The 9,239-nt window shown below is 43.9% G+C and overlaps 1 long non-coding RNA gene across 1 annotated transcript; it reads left to right on the top strand.

The window, feature by feature from the left end:
• Nucleotides 1-4,955: 4,955 nt before the first annotated feature.
• On the top strand, nt 4,956-8,482 carry LOC125515852. The gene is made up of 2 exons (XR_007287147.1): nt 4,956-5,524; nt 6,912-8,482. It is a non-coding gene; the product is annotated as an uncharacterized LOC125515852 (long non-coding RNA).
• The last annotated feature ends 757 nt before the right edge of the window (nt 8,483-9,239 follow it).

The raw sequence follows: 9,239 nt of genomic DNA, 5'->3' as shown, positions 1-9,239 counted from the left end.
CGTGGTAAGTCTTCAGGCAACTTCCAAAACCTTCACAAACTTGGTCACTCGGCGATCCACAATTCCTCTTGGATGCTCTAGACCATGACGCCTAACCGTCTAGAAGAAGCACAGTCTTCAAAGGTAACAAGCGTCGGATCCACTCAGGATCAATCTCTTCAGTGATGCTCAATCACTTGGGGTTTGTAGGTGTTTGGGTTTTGGGTTTTTGGTTTTTCCTCACTTGATGATTTTCGCTCAAAGTCCTCGGAGGATGGGTTGCTCTCAAATGACAAGTGTCAGTTTCTCTCGGAGGAGCCAACCAGCTAGTGGTTGTAGGGGGCGGCTATTTATAGCCTAGGGAGCAGCCCGACATGATAAGACATAAATGTCCTTCAATGATATGACTGTTAGGTGGATTGATATTTTGGGACAGCTGGCGCATAGCACAGCAACGGTCGGAATTTTGAGGAGCAAAATCCTCAGGGCTATCATGTTCCTCACTGCATAGGCAATCCGCACTGGCGAATTCCTAACTCCTCAGTTAGGACAAATTTCTCAGAGACCAGAAGAACTTCGTCTCTGTCACTGAAGAAATTGACTGAACTGTATGAGATTTCCAATGGCTTCACTCGAAGGGATTGGTAGGTGTAGAATTTTGAGTTGAGCATCACATGGAAATTTTTCCTTAGTATTTCCTCGACCCCCTTTAACAGTACGGTGTTTCCTATGACTCAAGAAAGAGAAAAACAAAACTATAAAAACAAAAGTCTTCAAGCTTCATATTCCTCGCATGAATATCAAGTCTTCGCGGACACACCAATTTCTTCACTTTCAAAGTCTTCATGAAAGTCTTCGGAAATACCAAAATCTTCAGTCGAAGATATTCATTTTTAGGGGTCGACTTTTTCTGTAAATATCAAACTCCTCATAGACTTATAGACTTGTGTACACTCACACACGCATTAGTACCTTAACCTATAAGTCTTCAATACACCAAAATCACTAAGGGGCACCAGATGCACTTACAGTAATACTAGCAACTTATAGTCGAAACCAGGTCGGGTCAATAAGCACCGGATTATAACTGATCATGTACTGACAACTTGTAGTTGAAAGCCAAGCCGGGTCAATAAACGCCGGTTTATCATAAGATATTATGAACCTCATCAAAGGAGAAACACCTTGGCAAATAAAAGCATAAAAAGAACATGTGAGGCTTTTCATGGGCTGCCAGGCCCAAAATCGAGGCTTTTCATGGGCTACCAGGCCACTGAGTTAAACCACTTTACAAAGCCTTTTAAGATGGACCTCACATTAACCAATCGTCGTTTTAACTTTGACAAGTTCAGGGTCTATGAGATTGACTTGTCAAACGTTCAGCGGGTCATACCAGGATTACCTGGATGGAGTGGCTTACTTAAAAAGGCAGGATAACCCGGGGTTTTAGGTGAATACACCTGGCTTCCAAGCCTGGCTTGATAGCCTATTACAAGGGTGCAGACTGTTTGTTCTTTGAGAAGCAAAGAGCCCCCGAGCAATATTTTGAGTTGTGCTCAGTGGGTGCCTATGTTTGAGTTGTGCGTTTGCAACACTCTCTTTGGCCCCCAAGTGATTTCCCTAGTGGCCTTACGCTGGTCAAGAGGTGTAGCTATGGTTCAAATACGACCGAGCCCCCAAGTGATTTCTCTGGTGGCCTTACGCCGATCAAGAGGTGTAGCTATGGTTCGAATACGACCAAGCCCCCAAGTGATTTTTTTATATATATGGCTTTATAAGCCGGGTCAATGGGAAATCAGAACTCCGTTTTATAAACAAAAGCCCCCATGTGATCAACAATATGATAAGCCAATAAGGCAGGATACCCATGTTTGAACTGTGCATCATGGCAACAGGTCCTCTTCGGCTACCTTTAACTTTTTGCAAGAGATAAATTCTTCTTGAACCGGTATTTTGAACCGGATATTGAGAGCATCAGAGCTTTGCAAGAGATAGTTTCCTCTTTAAACCGGATTTTAACCTGATACTAAGGGCTTCAGCGCTGTGTGGGAGACGGGATTTCCCTTAAACCGGACTATAAACCGGAAGCATCATTGTGAGCCGGAATATTTCTGACGGCCTTTAAATTCTCATCAATATAACAGTAGCCTCCGGGACCGGGTTATCTTTCCCTCCATCGTCCTAGGGTTCTTGAACTTGCTTAAACTGGCAAGATTTGCTGAGTCATGTCATCATAGCCTCCGAGTCTTAAGACGACTCGAGGAGTTGTCTTGAGATTCTCCGTAGTTGACCATAGCAGAAGGTATATATTATTGGTGTTGATAACGCGATGTGAACCCACAGAAGGTTGAGGTGACTGCGGTGGGTTATAAATGATCCCGTATGAACCGTGTCAGCAACTCGGCCACTGGTTCCTTCCAACTGGCTGTTTTGAAGTTTAACCAAACTATAGTGGCGGCGACTTGTGTGCCTGCCCATTGGGCCACCCAGTGCAGACGGCGGTTGATAGTATATGATAATTTGCCTTCATTTTTTTGAAAGAAAAACCGGGCTACCCAAGCTGTGACTTGCTCATACTCAATAAATAGCTCATGCAGACAGGTGCGGCCCGGTGTGTTGATGTAGACCAGGCCGCGAGAGACATACGGTAAAGACGACCGCAGCATCAGAGGCGGCTCTGACAGATGAGTCGGCTGCATCATTGTAAGCCGGTGCGAACGGGCGAGTTAACCACATCATGTTGATGGCGGCTTGCAGTTATATTCACCGAGCTTGATGGTGTGGTCAGATGCTACCGCATTATAATAGTAGTGCGAACTATACATCCATAATACGACCATAGCTTTTGCGATGAACAATTGCTCCTGCATAAATAAAATCTCAAGCCGGAGTAATTTGTTCCTTTAAAGAATAAAAATGTATCAATAAAAATTGATTGGGTAGATTTCACCTTGATATGTTAGGCCGAAAATTATCAGCCATGGTGTTGAAGATCACGGCGGTGAAGCTGAAACCAACCACGAGTAAGTCGGCCGCAGGAGCAAACAGATGAGCCAGCCGCGGCGTTGCAAGCCGGTGCGGACGGGGAGAGTCGGTCGCCGCGCTCTAAGCCGGCGCGGACGAGAGAGTCGGCCGCGGCGTTGTAAGCCGGCACAGACGGGCGAGTCGGCCATATGTTGATGTAGACTGGACTGCGGGGGACGGCGGCCTGTGCGCACTTATTGGGCAATTCGTGCAGTCCTGACGAGTTGATGCAGGCTGGACTGCGGGAACGGCGGCTTGCACACATATCTGTCGAGCAGTGTGGCATGGACGAATGCTAGTGCTTGCACTCCGTATCCACGGTATCATAGCATAAAAAATTTATCCTGCGTAGAAATATTTACAGTGCAAAGTAATTGTTTTTTGACAAAAACAATAAGTGTTAATAAAAGAAATTTAGATGAATATCATTTGATGTTTGTGAACGACAAATAATCTGTACATGGACACTGATTATCCTCTGTCTGATCTGATCTGATGTAGCCTTTGCCTCACGTAGCCTTCTCTTATCTTTCTTTTTTCTTTCTTCTGATTTTCATATGGGACGGAGAGTAACAGTACTTGGTTTCAACGACAATAATTCCATGGTCATGTCTATCCATTTCTAGGTCGCGGCCTTCTCTTAACTTTTTTTGCTCTTTCGGCTAATTAGTACTTTTTCGTGAATTAATAGTCCGATTGACTTTCCCAAAGCACTGAAGATTTATTTCTGTATCTTCATCGCGAGATTGAAGTCAATGTATTAAACCCTTCAAAAGTCGCGCAAAGAGCGGTCGCTCGCACGTGCCACATCTCACAGGTATGACAAAGAAAAAAGAAATTGATTGCTTTGTATCACTAGAAAGATAAAGGTCCTGATAACTGTCACACGTGTGGTGTATCGGATAGTTGTGCCACACGCCTCGTGTGGCATGGACAGCAATCAGCCCACATATCTACGTGTGGGCAAAACAACTAATGCCCACACACATCTTTTTTCCCCTCCTGAACCCTCTCATACGCGTGCGTGTGGGCGAAGTTGATAACGCCCACACGCCCGTATGTCAGGCCTCGTGCCCTTCTGGTCCCGCACGCGACGCGTGACACCCACCGCGCGCCCGCAGTTGCCATGGTCCAGACCCTCGTCCATGTTCGTTTATCTGCAGTTGCCATGTCGCTGAACTACGGTTGCCATGTCGGACAACTGTAGTTGCCATGGTTGCTCAACTGCAGTTGCCATGTATGGTCTGATCTAATGTAGTTGCCATGATTTCATAACTTTAGGAGTTGCCACATACTAACACTAGGCAGTTGAGAAAGTTGCCATGTGCTCACAAGCATGCTAGGGCAGTTGCCATGTAAAAAGGAAGAGTTGCCATCTACTTACGTGCACGTTAGGGCAGTTGCCATGTACGTGCACGTTGGGGCAGTTGCCATGTACAATACAAAAACACATGGCAACTCGGTAAAAGACAGTTGTCATCTGCTTACGTGCACACTAGGCAGTTGCCGTGTACCCTGCAAAAACACATGACAACTCGGATAAACAAAAAAAGTTGACACCTGCTTATAAAGCACACTAGAGGCAGTTGCCATGTGCACTGCAAAAACACATGGCAACTAGCAGCTTACATGTGGGAGAGGAGACGGGCGTGTGGTTGAGATGGCAAATGCCCACACACCAGCCCTTGTGCGTGACTGAAAACTGGTGTGTAGGTGAACTGCTAAACGCCCACACACCGGCTCCTCCGTGTGGTAAAACGGATGTATGGACGAACTATGTCACACACCACACACACGCCTTGTCCTACATGGCACAAAAAATCAGCCAGATTATATCAAGATTCGTGCATATAGTACTGGACGGTGATGGATGCGTGTGGTCGAGATGATGAACGCCCACACGCGTGGACGTTAACATTTCCTAAAGATAAAAAGAAAAGAGGAGCGACTGGTCGGGCGCGTTCCCTTCCTCACGAAACAACCTTCCCCTCTTCTCTCCTCGTTTCCTCTTCTTCGGGCGGACCTAGGATTGCCTCTGCCGCCGTCCGCACATCCCAGGCTCCCAGCTCCCTCGGCGCCCGCTCCTCCGTCGAGAGGACAGGAACATGGTGGCAGCGGCCGGTGGAGCGGGGGCGTCTGGGTCAACGAGACGTTGCAGTACGAGGTGAATCGGCGGCAAGCCCGGCGCTAGCGCTACGCGCCGCCTTTCCGACTCCTCACTCCGTCCTCGTCCACGGTGGCCGCTGCCACCCTCACTTGCGCTCGTGCCCTCTTCATCTCCGGCCGCGAGCTCCACCCCGTCCAGCCTCATCTCCCCAGATCTTCTTGGTTTTGGTCCGGGAGCATAGGGTGCGGATCAAAGCGTTGATGGACAGGTTCGTGAAGGAGCTGCAGAAGGCGCTGAACGTGGACATCCAGGATCGCATCATGAAGGAGCGGGAGATGCCAGCTACATTAGGAGCGCAAACGCGGGGTCGCCGAGAGGGAGGCCGTTTGGAAGACCGAGCTCTCCCGCCGCGAGGTAGTAATCGAAACCCGTCCATGTCTTACTGTCGTCTCCTTTTCTGTCAGACCGATTCATCTGCGTATTTATACCCTGGTGTTGATTCATATGATGGTGTCGATGGCATGATGCCTTCAGTAAGGGATCAGTTGCTGAATTCTGGTGCATTCCAAAGTATATATATTAAATTTACATTTCCACTACCAGTAAACCATGTTGTCGTCAATCTCTGATGTGTAGAGTTGACAGAGAAGATTCAGTGTTGTGATGGTCACACTCTTCTTGAATAATGTTTGTGCTGCACGGTCCTACTCCTTCTGGTGAAAGCATTTTTAGGACCTTCAGTGAGTTCTTCACTTTTTCTGTTAGCAGTGCTGAGATTTAGTGGGTTTAACTGATATTTGAAAAATGATCTTGATATAGTGAGTTTAACTGGTATTTGAAAAGTTTGAAGGGTTGACGGCTTCAGGCACAACATGCATTTTCTTGCTATGGTACAACCTGGGCTCAAAACATCATTTTCTGTCTAATGCTTCAATTAAACCTCTTTTTTAGCCTACTCTCTTAACCTCATTTCTTTAAACTCTCTTTTGAAATAGTTTCGAACTAATGATTCAAGAAAATTTCAAAACCTATTGCACTTGTTCAGTCCATAGATCAAACTTCACAAAACATAGACCTGAGACTAATCAACTCATAAGTTGCACGCTATCCTGCCTCCCCTCCCCTCGCGACCGCTCGCCACACAGCCTAATCGCCGGCCCTAACCCGGAAGGATTCCGCCCACGATTTTCTTTTCTGTAAAACGTTTGGCACCTGTGTTTTATAATTCCAGTGCCCAGCGGGTTCAATTTAAGGTACTCTTTAGATCTGAAGTTTGTACTGGAGTTGCTGTTGGTTCATTCATATTCGTTCAGTACTGCCTCTGAATTTTGGTTCTGCAAGTCTTTAGACCTCTTATCTTTGCTATGACTAGATTATAGGAGAATTTTCTGAAAAAATAGATAGAGAGGGTGTATATCTGATCCAGCAAGTTGCAGGATGATGCTGAGAGTTTTCAAACACCATTAGGTTATTAGCAATCCTTTGTCAATATTTGCCATTGTTGGATATTCACAGAAATTCAGGAATATATGTTGTCAAAAGATTTTAAACCCTTGGTCATCGGGCTGTGATCATATTATCCTTTGTTATCCGACTGGAGCTATTGTTGAATATTATTGACGAGTGTTTTGCTATTTTGGATTGTCTTCCAATATTTGTTGTTTGAGCTGTTGTGCTTGTTAGTGGAATGATATATAGAATTATGCTGATTGGGGGTGCATCCAGAGAACTGTATTCTAAAAGACTAAACACCTGGAAATTAGTATTGATGGAGACCATTTAATATTTGATATCTCTGTAGGGAGGTTGCTCTGAGGAGAACTGAATGGAGTTGCACCAACCAAAATGCTCAATTGGACACATGCTTCCAAACGTGTAAACAATAGTTGTATGACCCTCGATCGGTATCACGATCGTGAATCCTCTCTTGGACGTTGTTTCAAAAAAAATTTACAGAAGTCTTCGAACCTTTTTAGTAGGTGAATTTTGGAGTGAAACTCAATAAATATCTTGTTCTTTTAGCTATGTACTCAGTTGTATCTACTGATGATTCTTCCCCATTCAGTGAGAAGGCGTCCGGAAAGTAGGCAGTGGGAAATACAGTGAAGTCATAAGAGCGTTTAAATCACTAAAGTAGTGATCTAAACACTCTTATATTTCTTTACAGCAGGTAGTACTCGCCGGCTCACAAACACAAAGTAATGCGACTTACTTACTCATCTGCTTCTTACTCTAAACTATTGGGACTCACTAAAGAATTTGCAGCGACAACATATATGGTGATATCCAACGAAGCTTGTTTGGCTGCCTATTCTCGATTAATGCAGAGGCCCGAAGCCGAACTCATTCATGGTTCTATCTTTTAGATACATGATAGAGAATCAACAAATTCACTTTGATCTGTTTGATGCAGAGTGTACAGAAAGTGACTATTGACTGGTAGACTGTTGAATATACGTGCAAATACATATTTATATTGGATATTTTATTGCTTATATAGTAAGAAACAGATATTGTTATTGTCTGCCCACTAAGATCTCCAAACCACACCTTGTTGATGCATGTGAAGTTACATGTTAGTAGTTTCTTGGTTATTCCTTGGCTAATATGCTGGATTATTCTGCGTACATGTGTTATATCTTCTTACTTGCATGCTTGTTTGTCTTGACAGATGGCAACTTCTTTGGGGTTGTGTCAGCAAGCTTTAGGATAATTGCCATGAATGTCGTAGGATAATTGCCATGATTTAGCTTTAGACTCCCACATGTTTCTTGATCTGAGTGTATGCTCATGTGGTAGTTAATTATTTGGTTCCATGACGAGGAATATGGAGATCAAGTTGCACACTATCAAGAGGCCTTCTCCAGAGGTATTCTACAAGTTATCAGAATAGATTCTCTTCATTCCCTGTACCTTGCAGCATCTCCATCTAAGGCCGGAGTTCTGCACCTACCTACCTGTTGGTGTAATAAATTCCAACTATGAAACCAAGCATCAATTTATGTCCTACACATAGTGTTGGCAGTGTGTCATTGTTGGGTAGATGTTCAGTACTGCCTCTGTATTTTGGTTCTGCAAGTCTTTAGACCTCTTATCTTTGCTATATGACTAGATTCAAGGAGAATTTTCTGAAAAATTGGATAGAGTGGGTGTATATCTGATACACAGGATGACGCTGACAGTTTTCAAACACCAGTAGGTTATTAGCAATCCTTTGTCTAGGTTACAAATTTCGCCACTGGCAAGTCTGACAATTTTTTTTCCTTCCAACTGATGTCTGTTGTAATAAAAGATACTACACATTATGGATTTGTGTGAAAGTGAGTTGTTGCTCCCTGTTGTTTACCCCAACAAGGGTGAGGCTGGGGAAAACACATGCCTTTCTCTGTATTTTTAGTTAATGTGTTAACTTTTTTATTTGCAACTTAGATTGTCTGATGCATTTCGTCTCTGTACAATTAGTAAGATCTTCCTCGTCTTCCTTCCTCTCCTTCTCCACCTCTTAATTTCCAAGTGATTTCAGTGTGGTGTTACTTTTAGGTAAACCTAGAAACTTTGGGAACTTAAAAATTAGGCAAACCGTTCTTGCAAGAACAACAACTTTGTTGTTGACTAGATGCACTACGCCTTATTTATATGTGAGATCTGTAAATTGAGGTGTCTTGCCGTGGTGTTCAACTTCTTTACACAGTCTCTAGCTCGCTAGGCTGGGACTTGAACCACCATGCAATCTGAAGGAAGACTAGCAGTTGGAAGTTGTGTTAATTAATTAATATGTACTAACTTATATTTATGTGTTTTTAGAGTGGACGGTATGCTGTAATAGTTTGAACTGTTATCCTCCCAAAAAGAGACAAACCGTCGGATTGTTTTGCTATATAGTGTTGATGTCTCCTTAAAACAACCAAGGCTTCTTTTTCATCGGATATAGAACTGTGATTCTATAAATTATATTTATTACTATCTCTTTTTAAACAGAATGAATGCCATTTTCTATTTTCTTCCATTCAACACTGTAAATTTCCATCTTCTATGAGGAATCCATAACGTCATGCTAACAACTCTTAGTCTGCTATTAGTAGAAGACAAATGTGTGTAAACGTGTGAAAATGGTTGCATAGGACATGAT

This window comes from Triticum urartu, chromosome 6 (assembly GCF_003073215.2).
Source record: "Triticum urartu cultivar G1812 chromosome 6, Tu2.1, whole genome shotgun sequence".
Classification (NCBI taxonomy): Eukaryota; Viridiplantae; Streptophyta; class Magnoliopsida; order Poales; family Poaceae; genus Triticum; species Triticum urartu.
This window is presented reverse-complemented; position numbering and strand designations above follow the sequence as displayed.